This window comes from Corvus kubaryi, unplaced genomic scaffold (genome assembly GCF_017639235.1).
Source record: "Corvus kubaryi isolate FWS band 111438036 unplaced genomic scaffold, C.kubaryi_AGA036_p1.0 37394, whole genome shotgun sequence".
Lineage (NCBI taxonomy): Eukaryota > Metazoa > Chordata > Aves > Passeriformes > Corvidae > Corvus > Corvus kubaryi.
In genome coordinates this window covers 15,105,352-15,123,233 of record NW_024581133.1, presented here as the reverse complement: position 1 = coordinate 15,123,233, position 17,882 = coordinate 15,105,352, and the positions used below count along the sequence as shown (strand labels likewise).

At 41.1% G+C, this 17,882-nt stretch overlaps 1 protein-coding gene across 3 annotated transcripts in view; it reads left to right on the top strand.

The window, feature by feature from the left end:
• The first annotated feature begins 526 nt into the window (after positions 1–526).
• Positions 527–17,882, top strand: part of APBA2 (amyloid beta precursor protein binding family A member 2) — a 90,528-nt gene continuing 73,172 nt past the window's right edge. For 2 of the 3 annotated variants that reach the window (XM_042039364.1, XM_042039362.1), the window contains exon 1: positions 969–1,085. The gene's annotated coding sequence lies outside the window, so the exon portion shown is untranslated. Of the gene's footprint in view, positions 619–968; positions 1,086–17,882 lie in introns of those variants that run through there. The other variant, XM_042039363.1, reaches the window with a different exon arrangement.

The window sequence follows — 17,882 nt, the reverse complement described above, 5'->3', positions numbered from 1 at the left end:
AAACACCTGAGGAACCAACTGTAGCTATCATTCACCTTAAGAAATGTTCTTGGAGAAACCCTCTTCAGTGAGCTTTTAAACAGTACACATTGAATCCTACATTTTTAAACTTTAGGGGTGGATCTATGCTTTATCTGCACAAGGGCACAAAAATCGTAATTTGTTCTCATAAATCTGGCCGCATGATGGAAGGTGACTGAGTCCAGTCCTATCCCCTGCTGTAATGTTCAAACTTTTGGTGTTAAGATTTTCGTTGCACTGGAGCACCTCAAGCAACAGGGAAAGGTGAGGTCATTACCTAGCAGGATTACACGGCATTCTGGAATGTAATTCGCAGAGAAATGCTGTTGAACCTTACAGAAAACACCCTCAGCACCGGCCCAGCGCCGAAGCAGGTCCCTGGGGATACGCTACCGAGTGTCACAGCGGGATGCAGGCGTCCAGCAAGCATCGCTGTCAGCAGCCGCTGCTCCAGGCGCTCAGGAGGGGAGCTGCGGCGGGGGGGGCCCGCAGCTTGCTCCCCTCAGTGCCTGCGTCTGGACACAACCACTGAACCACAGAACGGTTGGGCTGGAAGGCAGGGTCACCTGCAGCAGGTGACACGGGAACCGCATCCAGGTGGGTTCGGAATGTCTTCATTCTGCAGAATGCACGTCCCCCCGGGCAGGTCTTTCAGTGCTCTGCCACCCTCAGCGTGAACAAGTTCTCCCTCATGCTGAGCTGTAACTTCTTGTGTTTCAGTTTATGGCCATTGCCCCTCGTCCTGTCGCTGGGCGCCAGTGACGAGTGTGGCACACACGAAGCTGGCACAGAACCGGCCCTCCCGCTCGGTGGGAGTGGATCGCGGACAGGTCAGGGCGTCCCGCCGAGCCCCCGGGCCGTGCGGGGCCCGGGGCCGCCCCCCCGCGCCCCCCCGGGGCCGTGAGGCGGCGCGGGCGCTATGCGCCATGCAGGTTCCCGGGCGCTGGCGCAGGCAGGTTCCCGGGCGGGCCCGCCGCGGTGTGCGGCGCTCAGCAGCCACACAAAAGAGCGGCTGCGGCTGCGGCTGCCCCGCTGCCCGGGACCGGCCCCGCCGCTGCACCGCGGTAAGGACCGGGGGCGCAGGGCGGGGGGCCGACCGACCGACCGCCGGCTGGGGTCGTCGCGGGCACCGGCGGCTCCGTCGGGTTGGGGCGGCAGCATCCCGCGGGTCCCCTCAGGGGAGCAGGGAGCCCCCGGGCGCGCCCCCTCCCCGCGCCAGCACGGATGGTGCTCCCCTCGAATCGGGGCTGGGGGCTGCCCTCCCCGCGAGCGGCTGCCCCCGCCTCACCCCATCCTCATCCCCATCCTCATCCCCATCCCCATCCCCATCCCCATCCCCATCCCCATCCCCATCCCCATCCCCTGGCAACCGAGCTGCCCGCAAGCGGACGGGGAGCCGGAGTGAAGGGGAGCCCCTGCGGCATGGCGGAGCGGCCGGCGCGGTCGCGATCGGCGGCGCGGGGCTCCGGCACCGGGGGCTGCCGCACGCCCGCATGTCCCCGCTGTGCCCGGGGAGGCGCCGCCACCGCCCCCCGCCAGGAGAGGGAGAGCCGGCGGCTATCCCCCGGGGCCGGGCTGCGGCTTCGCTCGGCTCCGGCTCCCCCGGGTCTGGGCTGCGGCTCCGCTCGGCTCCCCCGGGACGGTTCGAGCTCCGCGCTCGGCCCGGCAGCCTCAGCCCCGCAGTGTTGGGACGGTGGCTCCGGGTAGCGCGGGGACCGGCCGTGCAGCATCCGCATCATGTCAGCGTTTTGTGTGAGGGCGGGAGGCTTAAGTCCATTTGTCTTGGTAAGAGTGGAAAAAAAAAATGCTAGAGGAGCCCTCCTGTAATGCAGCACCGCTCGGAGTTTGTATTTGGTTCTGATTTCATGCCTCCACTGTAGCAAAGGGATCAGAGCCTTTGATCGCTCTTTTCCCGTTCCCTTCGTCATGAGATCTGGAGGGAAAAGGCTGCTCAGTTAAGGATACCCGATTTTTGTTGGGATAAACAGCATGAGATATTATAGCATGGTCTGTTTGCCTCTTACTGAACAGTTTTTTCAATGTGTGTGGTGCCTTGTATTGCCATAACAAAAGGGATGGGGGTGGGGGAAAGGAAGCGAATACTGCATTTAGAGCTGCATCTTGGAAAGTCAAAGACTGCCTTATTTTGCCTCAACTGGCAATCTGTGCTTTCAGGTTTACGTACTTTGCATCTTCAGTGTCGTTCTGGTGGTTGTTGCATGCTAGTGAGGACACACAAGAAAAGAAATTTAAAGACAAGAGAGCATACAATGTGCATAGTACAGAGATAATGTGCATTGCAGTTATGTTTAAGAAAAGTCTGAAATTACTGTGACCAGATCGAAAAATGCAAGTAGTGTTTCAGTTGTATTACCTGGCCAAGGCCACCCTATAATCTCCCAGGAGGGGATGGGAAATCGGTTTGCAGAAAAGGTATTTATCTATTATGCCTGTTACCCAAGAATTCCTCATTACTTAATGAGTAGGACTGAAAAGGAGAAACAACTGCTGTCATAGTTTTTTGTGGTTCTGTGTAAGCCATAGTATTTCCAATATAACATAGTTTTAAAAGGGAGGAATTCTAGTTTAACTCCTTATTGCCAGTTAAGTTAAAATACAATATGTGCTGGTTATGTGTTTGAAAAGCAAAAGACTGACATTTATATTAAAGCATAAGATGGCAATTTATCACTGTATCGTCCCAGTTCTTCTCCGTATGGGACAGACAAGATGAAAGAGCTTTACTTTCTTATGTTCTATGAGTACTGAACTGCTAAAGTCAAAGCCACTGTACTTAGTCCACTTGGGGCTCATAGGATTTCATGCTGCAGAACTGTCCTTATAAACCTTGATTGTCAGACTTTCTGAATTCTCTGATAAGGTCTGCAGTTGGAAATATCTGAAGCTATTTTTAAAAATGCATCAGCAACTACATTATTGCGCCCTCTTGATCCTCTGATAGTAAAGGAAAAGTATTCTTGCAAAGGCCATAGGTGCTCAGCTCTTTTGGTCAAAGTATTACGATTCTAAGGAGGAATCTCTAAAAGCATGTTTTGTGCAGTTACTTGATTAATGGCAGTTCAGGTTGGGGACTGGACATGAATTTAAACAAGCTAGGTCTTTAAAAAGTGACCTTTGCTTAAGGCTGTGAACATGAGAAACCACTTCAAGAAGCATAATTTTACCATCTCTCCGGCTATTCTGATAAGAATATTTGCTAAGAAATAATTTGTGAAAATACCATGCTTTAAACATCTTTCAGTATATATTCCTGTGCTGAGGGTAGAGAAATTAGGAAGTGACCTGTTCCAAGCTACCAGCTCACAGAGAGGATGCTGGTTTTATTCAGAACAAAATCTTGGTTGTAGCCTTTGAATACATCAGGATATAGGTGCTTTTGCAGACTTTTTATATCCATTTTCCTTGTAATCTGTGTTTAAATAAACAAGGCACTTATTTCATGCTTTAAACACTGTGGTGGTAGAGGCTGGGGAACAGCCCTGCCAAAAAGGCCCAGAGGTCCTGGTGAACAGTAAACTGCACATGAAGCAGCCACATCCCCTGGCAACAAAGATACCCAGGAACATCTTGGTCTGTATGAACAACAGTGCAGCCAGGAGATCAAGGGAAGTGATTATTCCCCTTTCTGCTCAGCACCCAGTAGGTCACATTTATAACCCTGTGTCCAGTTTTGGTCCCCCCAGGACAAGGACAATATTAAAGAACTGGGGTTCTGCAGAGGCCACTGAAGTGGTTGGGGCTGGAGGCTGAGCTCTGTGAGCAGAGGATGAGGAGTGGGGCTTGCTCAGCCTGCAGAAAGGGAGGCTTTGGGGGAACCTAACAGCAGCCTTCCAGTTCTTATAAAAGAGCTCCTCAGGGAACTGGAGCCAGACTCAACGCAGTGGCATGTGCCAAAGAATGAGAGACAAACGGCATATGTTGAAACAAAGGTTCAGACTGGATGCAAGCAAAATATTTTGACTGACAAGGACAATCATACATGGAGACAGGTAGCCCAGAGAGGTTGTGTGGTCTCTGTTCTTGAAGGTTTTAAAGACCAGACTGGATAATTCCCTCAGCAAACTGATCAGGGCTCACTGATGACCTTGGTTTGAGCAGAATGTTGGACAAGAGATCTCTGACATTCTTAACAACCTGAACTGTTATGATCCTGTGAACAGTTGTATGTTTGTGCCTATTTGTACAGGATACAAGAGGCAGACACGTTTCTGTAAGTCAGATTTTTAAAGAAAGATTTAGAACTTCCATTCTAGAACTAATCCGTCCATCTCAGAAAAGATGGAATACAGTATCAGTATGATACATTGACCTCTATTACCTGTGAAACAGTACACTACATTAATACAAACTAATACCTTATTATAAGCCTCCCAAGGAAGAGATATTTGCTTGAAGCAAAAAGAAGAGCATCCTGCTTGCAAGCAAGAGCTTTTTCTAGGAGGTATCTCTTGGCACTACTATGAGGCAATTAAAGCCTTGCAACATTTGTGCAAGAGATGTAATGGTAGTTGTTACAACTGGAGGAAATAAAGCACTGATTCAGTCACGTGCTTCACAAGTTAAGGGGAAGAATGGAAAGTAGGATCAGAATTCACTGGTTTTTAGATACTTGCAGTCACTGAGTCAAATGCTCGTTATAAGTAGCTGCAAATGCTTTTAGTCTACTGGGAAGAGTATTACATGTAAGATTTTTTCTTCCTGAGGACCCATGAGAACTGCATGAAAAGCAGCTCAAGAGAGCATCATGTGATAGGTGAAGTGTGTAGTGCTTTAGGCTTGTGCTGTTTGCCCGAGCTGGACATGCACCACTTAAGCTTTGTCATGGCATCCATGAAAAGAGGACTTTCATTCAAATTCACAGTTTTGTCTGATCTTAAGTCTTACCTTAATTAACAATACTATTTTTCAGAAGGAAGGCCTTGCACAACTGGAAAAAAGTACATGAATTGAACTGTTTGTTTCTGATGCTGGTAGGTAAATGCAGTCATTTGAGTACATGACATTCCTCTCCTTTTTTGTTGCAGTACTTACTGTTTTCATTCATGTGCTGCAGCAGAGGAAGGTGATTTGCACTTCAAGAGGAGTAAGTTAGAGCTGAGCAAAGACTGGTGTGGAAAACTCTGGGATTAATAGGTGCTTCCACCTAAGCCAAAGAGGAAGAACTAGAAGCCCTGTAGGTAGGGATGACAAGGAAAAAGTGTCATTGTTCTCAGATAACAAGGTTACATGAAATACTGCTGGAGATGCATACTCTGAAGTATTCTCATGCATGAAGGGATCATTTTCTTTTGAAATAGAAGGAAATGGAGAGGAAAGTTGGCAAAAAGGTATACAAAATACGTCAGTTATAACCAATGTGAGGTTTGCGGTCTAGATAAGGATTTTCAAATAGTAGTACTTCTGCAATGCAGACACCCACTGATACCAACCTGGGCTTCCACTGGGAGCTGCATGAGGGGTATCTTGGGATGGTTGTCTGGTTTGAATAATTAAGATGAAGTTTCCTTCAGAAAATAGCCCTCATAGTTACAGGCTTAATAATGAAGATTCAATCACGTAGAAATAATTTGTTACTGCTTTATTACTTAAAAGGCAGATTGAATATTTCCATTCTATTAATTGAATGAAGGAGTTTTTGAACTTTGTTTTGTGCATTGATATTAGGAATATTTCTGAGCATGTCACCAACTTTCATTATTTCCAGATTGCTGTCGTTCCCTTTACTTTTTGAGAGAACTTCTTCACAGATGTACTTCTCAGCTACAACCTTTACATAAGTTCCTCTCCCCCAGTCAATTGCACAGTAACCCTGATCATTTTTGAAGAGTAAATCTTTTTTATTTCTGAAACATTCTCCGAGAGAGGCTTGACCTTTCAAGTTTTTCTTGTGTATATAATCTACCTTTGTGTTAAGGGTTCACAGGATCTGACACTTGAAGATTTAGTGTAAGATTTATTTATTAATTTAATGACAATTAAGTGTAAGACAGAAAGATTTACAACTCTTTCACATGAGTACAGAGGTTAGATTTAGCTAAGAATTCGTAATGTGGTCACAGCAGGCACGTTTACTTTTTCCTATTTTCAATGTTAAAAAAACCAACAACAAACAAATTACAACCCAAGTAATAGTTCTGTAACACTGAGTGTTCTGGTGAGGGTGCAGGTCTAGATTTGACCACTGGAGTCCAAAATGCCAAGTGATGTTATGTGACATGGGAATGTGTGGTGAGAAGCACAAGTTCCATAGGGACAGCACCTATCTAAACAGTATTGTGAGAACCTCCTGGAAGGAGTAGTTGTGTCTGGCATTCACTGTTCAGGTTCAGTGAAGCAGCTGATCTTTATGCGAAGAATAATAAAGGAAATAATATTCCCACAATGCCATCCACATTGTTACTGCCTTTGTCCACTACCCAGAAACAAAGTGCTTGGGTGGACTTCCTGTCACCCAGTGTGCCCTTCAAGATCAGAAGATCAAAAATGTTAGTTAACTTTGCCTTTTCCTGCTCCAGCAAAATGGTAATGTATGCTTGAGTTATTGGATTAACTGAAGAGAATGAGTGTTGCACAGACCAGATTCTGTTCTAGCATGACGTAGGATTTAATTTTTTTTTCCCAATCACCAAGAGTGAAATGACATCAATAAATTGATATTACTCTCAAGAATCACTGATACCAGCTACTACAAAAAATTATTCCAGTGCAAGGGCAAGTGCATTTTTTTGATTTAGTCAAATCTTAAAATAGGTCTCAAAACTCATACTCTGAAAGCTGAGAGATGCCTTTTCAACACATCAGGGGGAGTGCATGGAGATGGAATTGCTTGGTTCTCATGCAGAAGAAAGATTGCTTCAGTGCTGCTATGCTACTCAACTCCATACCAAATCTGTCTCCTGGGAATGAAATCTTCTATTAAACACTGTTACTAAACATATCTTTTTTTCTGTTGGATTTTTTTTTCCCCTTCTAATCCTCAGCTTTTGTGTCTGGTAAGGATGGCCATTCTGACTGGTACCAGGTTTGACTGGGTTGCTGTGCTGTCTTGAGTTACAAAGACCACTAGATCTGCTAATAGATGAGTAATCATGAAGGCAGTTACACAAAGAACAGAAATATTTCTGCTCTTATAAAATGATCTGGTATAGGAAAAAAGCAGACTTGCATGGTTCCAAATTCTTACTATGCAGCATAGCACGCTGTTGCCATGCTACCAGATTGCTTTCCTTGATATTTAAATTTGCCCTTAGATTTGTATTTAAAAAGAATGAACTGTTAACAGTACATTAAAATATAAAATAACCTGACAACACATAAGCCTCATCACTAGTTTGTTCATGGGTTTTTGGCCTCTACAGATTTTAATCTTCTTTCCTAAATAAACCCCACCATCACAACAAATCTCAGATATGAATGAACCAATGAAATACAGAAAGGTTCTGTTTGGGAGTGCAATAAAGGTTTCCATCAAAGGAAGAATATTAATTATAGTTTCCATACTTTAAAAAATGTGCATTTTGCCTACCTTACTAAGTGCCTCTTGCCATCTTTTGTATCCTCCAATTTAATTCTACAAAGGGAAATCAGAGTATGATGATATTTTCTTGTTGATATATTGTGGAAGAGAAAGGAACATTATTTCTATATATGTGTGTGTGTAGATATATATAAAATGTCCTTTAGGCACAAAATCTTGTGTTACTGGAAGACAACTCTTGGTTAGAGATAAGGCAGCTTTAAAAAGAAACTTACCCCTGTGATATTCTTAGCCAGTCAATCAGTGTGGCTTTAATTATGTAGAAGTATTTGACATGTTATGGCCCAGGAGATAAAAGCTGTTGCATACTAGATGAATGAAAGGGAAGGAATTCTGTTGGTGACTGGAAATTTCATGCTCAGTGCTGCATTAGAGACATAAAATGAGCACTGGAAGGGAACACTTCCTAGTAAATAGCAATTTGCATTGTATTGCTGATTCCAGAATTATGAAGGTTGTTGGTGGCAGAATTCTTCATTTCTGGTTAATGACATGGAAGAGTAGCCATGAAAATACCTGTGTATTATCAGGAATGTGCCTTTAAGTCAGTTGTGTTGGTGAGATTTGTTGTTGTTTGCTTGGTTTTTGGTTTGGTTGATTGGCTTTTGTGTGGTTTTTTTTTTAATAATTAAGGGGTTTTCTTTATATTTTCAGTAGGAGGTGGAAGTCTCAGTTCTCCTGTAAGTAAAAGGTATCTGTTGTGACACTTGGCGTTTTCAGTACTTGGATAGAGACCCCCTTAAGGTTTTTACCACATCTATTCCACACCCATCTGCAGTGATAATAAATGATCTCTACAGCATATGTTTAATCAGGTATTTGTCCTACATTTATTATTCAACTCATATGCATCATAACTGGACCCACCCACTAACAGATAATGATTTGCAGCAAAATGTAGGGAAATTATTTATTACAGCAGTACTATACCTTTGCAACAGTATTATTTTCCTTCCTGTGCATATATCTATATATATTTTTTTAAGTTTTTAATCACGATTCAGTAAAATACCTGTCTTATTCTTGAGCCAACATTGATTTAACTCAGAACTGTTAACATTTCTTAGTGTTGGGAGTCTTACGATATTTCATGGTTTAGTTTAGGCTCCAGCTGTTGGTATGTGAGAATCACAGCTTTGAGCTTATATTCACACAGGCTCCAGGAATGAAGAAACTAGGACTGTGTACTTTAAACATTTGTGGATGATATGATACCTCTAATGCTGGAGTTCTTGTGGTTGGCAGTGCTGCAGAGATTGTAGTAGAAGCAAGTTCCTTAGTATTACCCAGCATCTATTTGAATGAACTAAGCTTGAGTTACCAGTTTTCTTTCTGATAGTACTTAACATTGTTATAACCACTCATGGTAAATATAAACAAGCCAAATGTCATCCAGAATTTCTGAACCAGCTGTTTTATCAGTAAGTAGTCAATGGTGTTACATACTTTCCTCTATGTAATGATATTGCTATTTAAAGTAGCCATTAAGGAAAGGTAGTAACCTACTGTAGTATTGGTAAATCCCACTGAAAGGTTAGGAAACAAAAGCTGTTTTTTGCTGGTCTAAGTTTTCCACCCTCCCTGTGCCTTGGCAAAGTGAGTCTTGCTTCTTGACAGGATGAAATCCATATTGTCTTTAAGATGTTATCTCTGTCCTCATCAGATAACTCGTGACAGAGTGTGGCTGCCAACTGAGGTTGACCCTTACTGGTTGACAACTTGCACCATGTTGGTGGCACTGACACACTGACTGTCAGCTCCCCAGGCTGACCCTGTGGCAGTCCCTGCTCCTCCAGCCTCAGAGGCTCAGTATGATGGATCCTGTGCCTGAGCTGCATGACAGGCTTCTTGTCACAGGGTCCTCTTGAGGGACCCTCACAAATTGTAAGGACAAGCAGCGGGGGAAATTCAAACAGAAATTCTTAAATAGTAAAGTTTGAAGTTTACCATATATGTGGAACTTAACTAAACACCATAGTATCATCCTGAGTGAAATGGAGGTGATTGAAAAAAAAAAAAGATCTATTGTAGTGGATCCTATGAGCCAACCAAGTGTCTAGGAAGGCATTTAGAAGACAGCACTAGACTGTCATTGCTCAAAAGACTGACCTGTCTAAATAGACTTCACAGTTTGGTATCTTCTGTTTAAATTCATCTAACAGAGGAAAAGGATAGTGTAAAAAAGTGGTACCAGGCCAATATAACCTCATATTATGGTAGCAAAAGATTGTGAAACGCTGGATTTAATCAATAACACACAGACCAAACATTTACTGAAAACCTGAATAATAGGCACATCTGTAATTATCGGAGAATATAACTTAAATGTACCTAACTGGAAAATCTTAATTTGGTTCTTCTGTTTAGTTGAATTTTGCTGTTAATCTTCTTGCTGGGTTAAACTATAAATAATTACCTTTATAGATTACCATATTAAATATTTTGTCTATGTAAATATGAATAGCATGTGGGTAAAAGTTCTCTGCTCTGGAGACTATAAAAGGATGGCTTTGCATCTATTACACTATTTTCATTTGTGTTTTCTTCACTAATACTGTGTCATTGGGGGTGGGGGTGGGAGTGTTTGATTTTTAAACAAACTCCCCAAAGTCTGCTTTATTCATTTGTCAGCTGTTAAAGATTTTTAAGCTCTTTGTGGCAGGAATGTCCACAGAATACTTAACAAAATGAAATCTAGGTTAATGGACTTTTCCACAACACACATAATTTAGGATTTATTTGCCCCCAGTTGAAAGTTGTTACTGTAGTAAATACAAGATGAGGAATTAAATGGAAAGGAAAATATATGACTGTTCAGGATTTGCATCCGGTAAAGGGGCTGATATCAGGAGGCACAGAAGTTGATTATACCCTTGCAATGCTAGGCTACATACGATGGTACAAAGCTGGATCCTGCAGGGAAGCCTTTGAGCTGTCAATCCATTGGGAGAGCCCAGGAAAGGTGTACGCAGTGTTAGGTAGTTGTTGTTTTACAGTGTGGGCAATTTCTATTATTCAGGGACTGTGGCGTATCTTTAAATGGCTGGAAGTTGACCTTTCATTTGAACTGGGTGCAGCTCAACCATCTTTCAAGAGTTCAATTTTGCTATGAGCTGCAGCCTTCCCTGCACTACTCCTGTCCCCAAGAATGTCCCACCAGCCCCAGCAGGACTATGGCTACCTGTTACTGCAACACAGGAACTTCTGGTTACCACCAGGAGACTGCTGTGGGGTAGTTGTTCAGACCGTAATAATTAAGCTTAGAAAGGTGAAACAGGGTTGACCTAATGACAGAAAAATAAAAATTGTTCCAATTGTTGGAGAAATTAGTCTAAATTTGACTTTCCCAATGAGCACAATAGTTATAAAATTATTAGTCCCTAAGGATCGTATTCTGCCAGCCATAATACTTTGTGTCATATATCTATATATTAATGCAACTGTAGACATTACTTACTTTAAACCAGATACTAAAATTTATGTACCTATTGCCCTGAACATCAGTTGAAGACAAACCAGTCTATTTATGAACAAATAATGAAATTAATGGATAAGTCAGCAAAGCTCATACTGCCATTTACAATCTTGCCTCAGTAGCTACTTACTGCATGTTAAGTGATGAGACATGCAGAGTTTTGAATTGGAAAATTCATAGATAACTACAAAATAGACTGACCCACAATTTACCATGCGATGTCTCAGTGATTTTTCAACTGTTTCATCTTTAAAGGAAAAATGCTAGTTCTTGGAAGTGTTACCCAAGTCCATAGGTACATTTACTGAGAACCTAGGAAATGTATGCTTATTTAAATGCATTATGCAAAACTTTATTTTACAGCAAATGAAATAAAATGCTGGGTAAATTCTTGTTTTCACACTAGCTTTTATATATATTCTATTTCTAAAGATATTATAATATTAGAGCGTATTATTTCATTAATATTCCCCTGGTCCTTTGATAGCCAATGTGTCAGGTATGGAGCATGAGGCTTCCTGTGTGTAGGTGTCTTCCATACTGCTGCCCAGCTATAACCTTGGGGTACAGCAACCTTGCACTGCAGGATTAGTGTCTTTTCTCCAACAGATCTGCTCCGTAGAAGTTTTGTTCTGTGCAATGCCATTATTTTACATGCTGCAGTTAAGCCAGCTGGAGTCATAACCTAATCTCTTGCTTAGGCCAACTGTAGATCTAATTAACCTTGCTGACACTGCATCTTATTCAATCACACAGTGCACTTCCTCCATGAGAATGGCTGAAGCTGTAACAATACCTTTTAGAATATTGTCTAACAGTGAGTTTTCAGTGTTCTCCCTGTTCTGTGCTGCACTGTTGCCTGCTTGGCCTGTCAGGGAGGGAAAGTCTGGGTACCTGTGTGTGAAGGAGAAGAAAAAAAAGGAGAAGAAAAAAAAATCAGCTCCAAATGCAGTTTGAACTCTCCACATAGTTAGGATTTTGACAGGCCACTAGAACTCTCAATGTCCCCATCTCTGGCAGAGCACAGAATGGCAAAGAAGACAAAGAAGAGATGCCAGCTATCATCTCCTGTGCTTTCATGGAGTTAATGAACATGGAGGAATGACATGCACACAGTCCAAGGTTATTCAAGAGACTAAAAAAATACAAATAGCATAGTATGAACTGCCAAAGGGTCATGCCAGTCTGTTCTACCATTTCTGCTGGAATATTTCTGTTTACTCTTATTTTCATAACAACAGTATTTCAGCTTTATCAGACACAGGTAGAGAGTAGGATCTACTGTTTCATTTGAAACAGTTGCTCTTCCCTATGACTTGGCAAAAGTGAGATGAACATTCAGTTATCATCATGAAGGTCCAAAGGAAAATGAATGCTTCCTCAGACCTTCAGCAGGCTGATGTGCAAGAGGAACTATGCTCAGAAGTGATTAATTTATGGGGTGTCATCTCCCAGCATCAGGATTGAATCATACAGATTCTGTTGCATTGTTACAGAAATCACGTAAAATCAAGATGCATTTTTCCAAAGATGGCCAGAGTCTTTAATAAATATTCAATCCCTTGATAGGGAATAAACTAAGGGGTAAACAAAGGGATTGCTTTGTTCCCCTGCTTTGTCTGATGAAGCTCAGTTCTTCAGTTTTCAACTTCTCCAATTAGACAAGATCCACATACCTCTTTTCTCCTTTACAAGCCATTAGGATCTAATGGGATAAGACTTGTGCATCAGAGCCTCGGCAGCTAATGATGCCTCACTTCCTAGCTGTGAGTGGAGCATTTTAAACAACAGAGTTAATACCTACAGTTTCAGCACAGTCTGTTTAATCAAGAATTTCACTTGAACTTTGCCTGCAGATTTCTTGAAAGAGTTTTTCCACCTTTACTGAAAAACTTTTTCAAACTGGAGTAGACAGTTGAGATAACCAAAGTCACATTTTTTCGAAGAATCCTTTAACTGCAGGCTAATTGCATATTTTATTTCATCCAAGATGAATGTTGTTTGTGCTTTATGTAGCATCAGAAAAGAAATGAAACTTTGAAATCTTCTGTTTAGGCAATGAAGATACTGAGGGGGAAAAAGGAAGAAAAAAATTAGCTCAGTTCTCCAAAATAAAAGTACACTGTCTTTGGTATTGCAATTTCACAGATAGAAATCTGCATAGACTAGTCTGTTTATCTGCTCAAAGCTCTTTACATAACTGGCACTTTGTCATCTTCTGTCTATAAATTATAGGCAGTCATTACTGGAGTGTCTGAGTAACCAAGCAGAGAGTTTGCTGCTTTGTATATAAATGTAGCTACAGTCCTGGATCTATGTGAACATAAATACAGACATGAAGGCATTCTTGCTCTTCAACTAGATACCAGAAAACCCCCACTCTTAATGCCATACATCTGTGGATGCTGGTGTAAATATGAAACAGATAACCTCTCTGGTTCCTTTATAATGGAATGATGGAAATTGATTTGGGAGAAAGATAAAAAAACAAAGAAAGATAAGAAGTACATAAATCACATCAAACCAAATACAGGTTGTTACATGAAATGGGCAAATTAGGTAACAAATTTTGTGTCAAGTGTTTTTGACTGACTTGGTGAAGAGAAGACTTTTTTCAAATGGTATTCTTTGCATTGATAATGCAGTAGTAGAGACAGTTTACATCTCAGAAAACTCAGTCTGGATCAACCCAATTTACATCTTTCCTAGCGTGGAACTACAGTAACATCTGGAAATAGATCCTTAAATAGAACAGGAAATAGGCTTTATCTAAATATTCACCTTACTAATTAACTCTTCCTGATAGAGTTATAAGATCCTAGTCCTTCAATATACAGAGCATGTTACAGCTGGAAGATTTAAACATCTGTGTAAGTGCATGGTACTTTTTTGGAAAGCAAAAGATTTGTCTGTACAACCCAAAAACCAAGCTGCAGAGAACCAGACTTCAAAGGAACTACAACAGCCTAAATGTAAAACTCCACCTACCCCAACTGAGGATAAACAATTATATCATTACTTAAAATATACTGGTTACTGTGGATGATCCATCCATAGCTGATTGCTTCTTTTTAATGGCATTAAATAATGTGCTGAAATTTGCATTGCAAATTATAGGATGGTAGGCTGGTTTTTTTTTTTTTCAACCTAATCAAGTCAATTCCACCCAGGTCCTCTATATCCAACAAGCCAATGGTGAAGAGCATTTTGGCTACCCTGTTTTTCTTCTTCTGTTTGCTTAAATGATTTTCTGTTGAGCATAAAGGACAGATATTTTTGTAAGTTCACTGTTAGGTTTCACAGATGTAGGTTTAAGGAGATTATTTATGCTTTAGGATTTACCATCTACCAACATGCTGTTCATTTGCCTGATATCACTGGGGACTAGTTCTTTTATTTGCAATTTATAAATCCTCATCTTCAGACTTCGGTTTTCAGATAGCTGCATGTTTGAAACCTCCAGCAGTTATTAATATAATTAATTTTATCTCAGATGAACTAACAGTGTTTATTCAATCAACATTATATATGATGGGTCCAGGGGTTTGTTTTGTTTTTAAATTTAAATAGAATAGGTAATGCTAAGCTGGTAGGTTGTTGAGGAGTCACCTTGGGAGCCCTCCCTTAGTTTGATGCATGTTTGATGCATGTTTGATGAAGAATGCTGTTTTCTTGTGCCCTCTACTGATACATTTGGTGATGAACTTTCCAAAAGGACAGCAGCAGAAGTTCTAAAGCCCATATCCAATGCCTTTTCCTTCCAAAAACCTTGCATCTGGAATGAAGAAGTCAAACTTGTGCTCTGTGTGCCTAATGAGACCCCTAAGCCTTTGCAAAGGTGGTAAACAAAGATGTGGCTGAGTCTCATGTCAAGTCTGTCTCATGATGCCTCAGATGAATGCCTGTAAATGTGCCTGCTGTGGCTCATAAAGTCTTACATTCCATGGAGACCAGCTATTCATAGTCCAGCAGGAGCAGCTCCACACACCGTGCTTGATAAATAAATCCTTTATTTCCTGCAGAAGCCTAGATCTTGAGATTGTACCAGTTTCTGATCCCATCGCACCCGGGACAGAACTGCTGGCTCCAGGGAGAACAGGAGCTCTCAGAGATTGGCTGTGCAGTAAGCGATAACCTGCTCATAAAGCAGGATGCTTGAAACATTAGGATGTGAGAACAGAAGGTGAAAAATCAAAATGTGAGCCTTGCTTGAAATGTCTGAGTTAGCTAAATCTCTATACTGCTTTCCAATATGTTGCCTATTCTTTTATAATTAAAGCTTGAAATTATTTTGTATATGGTGCAGTGATTGACTTCAGAATGAGGAATTAAAAAATCCCTATGAGAGAAAGCTTCATAATAATTCATATTATTATTCTAGAAATTTGAAAATAACCCTGTTTCTTTCTCAATGGTTTTCATCCTGTTCTTGGCAAGCATTTTCCTATACTGTGTTTCTTGTGCTCTGAGAGCCATTCTGGATTGCTGATAGGCTCAATACTCAAGCAGTTTGTGGTCAAATGACCAAATGCCTTGATTTGATCTTTCTGAGCTGGGATGCTGTGAGCTTTCAAAATGCAGTCTAGAATTTTAGAGGGAGCTGCAGTCCCCATTATGGTCTTATCAAGAGCTCATCCTGTATTCAGTTTTCTTTGCACTGTGAAAAACCAACTGAGGACAGAATTTTCCCATTGAAGTTTAATTTATGTTTTCAGAGCTACTAAATAAAAAATGTATATTCTGTTATACTGTAATTTTGTAATATAATGCATCTTAAGCTTGTTTCAGTACTGCCGAAACACAAGATTATTAGTATTTTATGGAACTTTCTTCCCCTGTATTAGAAAGTAATCCTTTCTTTGTCTTCTCTGATATTCTAAGGCTAGAAAAAATGTAGATAAACCAGAAAGAAAACTATGGAAGAGGCAAACAGTTGTGTATAATTTCTGCACCTGTGCAAAGGTCATTTTCATGCACTAGAAAGCTGAAAAACCCTGCAGCATGTAAGGAATGTTGAAACAGGCAAGGCCAGAGGCAGAACCTCTGGATCTGTCTGCTGTCCTCATGCGTGCAAGGGGAAGCTTGAGCAGATAATGCAGAGCAACTGGGGAAAAAATAACTTCACTTCCAGAACTGGCAAATTTCCCCATTACACAACACACGTACAGTGCTATACTCTGACAACATAATTTGACCTTGAAAAAGCCAAAGTGTTCTTCACAAACCTCCAGAAAGTATTCTTTGCATGGAAAGGTACTTGATTTTTTGCACTTATAAGAAGGATTCATTATTCCATGCAATGTCCACGTGTAATTTTTTATATCTCAGTGGTGTTCACTACAATTGCTGATACAGATCTCTACAGTTTTCACACAGTTGCAGCTGATGCTGACTAGATTTACTCTTGTTTTGTTTCATAGTTCTACTCAGGCTTTGAATGAGATCTGTTCATGAGGCATCTTGTACTACACACAGAAGTACCCCAGGGCATTGTATAAATTAATATTCCATCCATGAATGTAACTAGTAGTTAATTTATAATTTGGCAATGAGAAACAAGAGACTAGATTACTGATTAATTATAATGAAGCTGAACAGGATGCTCACGTGTATGCTGAAATAGAGTATTATTGTACTCTGTTGATGGCCTTTGCAATATGCAACCTGTTTTAGTAGTGTTCAATCTAGTAGTTTAAGACATAAATAAGAACAGTGGTAAATAGTACCAGTATTTTTAGTTTAGCTAATTAAAATTTTATGACTGGCATAGAGGATTTGAGTTTATGGCATCTTCAGATTTGGCATGGGGAAATAAGAGAATTCGCATGAGCTGACTTCTGCTATAACTTACCATATCTTATTATGCTGTTTCCAACTCTGATTTAAAACAAAACAGACTTATAATTTATTCTTCACTAAAAAGAAGAGGAAAGAGAGCCCAGGAAGTAACCGCAGCCAGGAAGTACATCTGAAATAGTACCATGATAGCTGTGAGTGACTGTTTGGAGCAATTGCATCCAATGATCATCCTAAGAATAATTGTGTCTTGCCTCCTGAGAAGAAGCTTCAGAAAAATACCATAAGAAAATATTAATGGATTTCAGTAATTACCTGATATGTAGTTATCAACTGCAGTCAAGATAAACACAAGAAGGTGTCCTCTAAAGCACACAGACAAAAAAAAATGAACGAGTGAATTTCTTCGAGGGGGTGTATGTGTTCCACAGAAAGAGATGCCCTTGAGCCTTTTAACCTGGGCTTCAGACATCTCTGCCCCAGGAATATCTCCAGTTACGTTTGTGAAAACATGGCTGCTTTGCATTAAAACTCCTTTTAGGTTTTAGATTTTATTTTAAACCAATCATAATTTAAAATAAAAATATAAGGCTTTTCTTCCTAATGAATTCTTGTGCAGTGTTACAGGGCCATATATAGCCTGATGTAAATGTGTCATCCCTAACTGATGTCTGCAGCAAAGACATACAGTTGTGTTAAGGACAGTGTTGATTAGGATTGGCTCTTAGCTTCGGGATGAGGCATGGACACGGCCAGTAGTTAATTCTGTAAACCTCTGTCAGACATTGTGGATCTAACAGAGATGATGGCAGAAAAAACTGACAGTCCTTTAATCCAGTTTCAATGCCACCATCTTTAGCCAAGACTATTCTTGGAGTTTTCTATCTGTGGGAGAAATGCTACGAAGAATAGTGATAAAAACAGTGTATCAAATGATTTAGGAATTCAGTGATTTAGGAGTACTAAGCTGTAACGCTATCCAGGTGATCAGTGCCTGTGAAAGGAGGCAGCTCTGGGCACTCCCCATGTAAT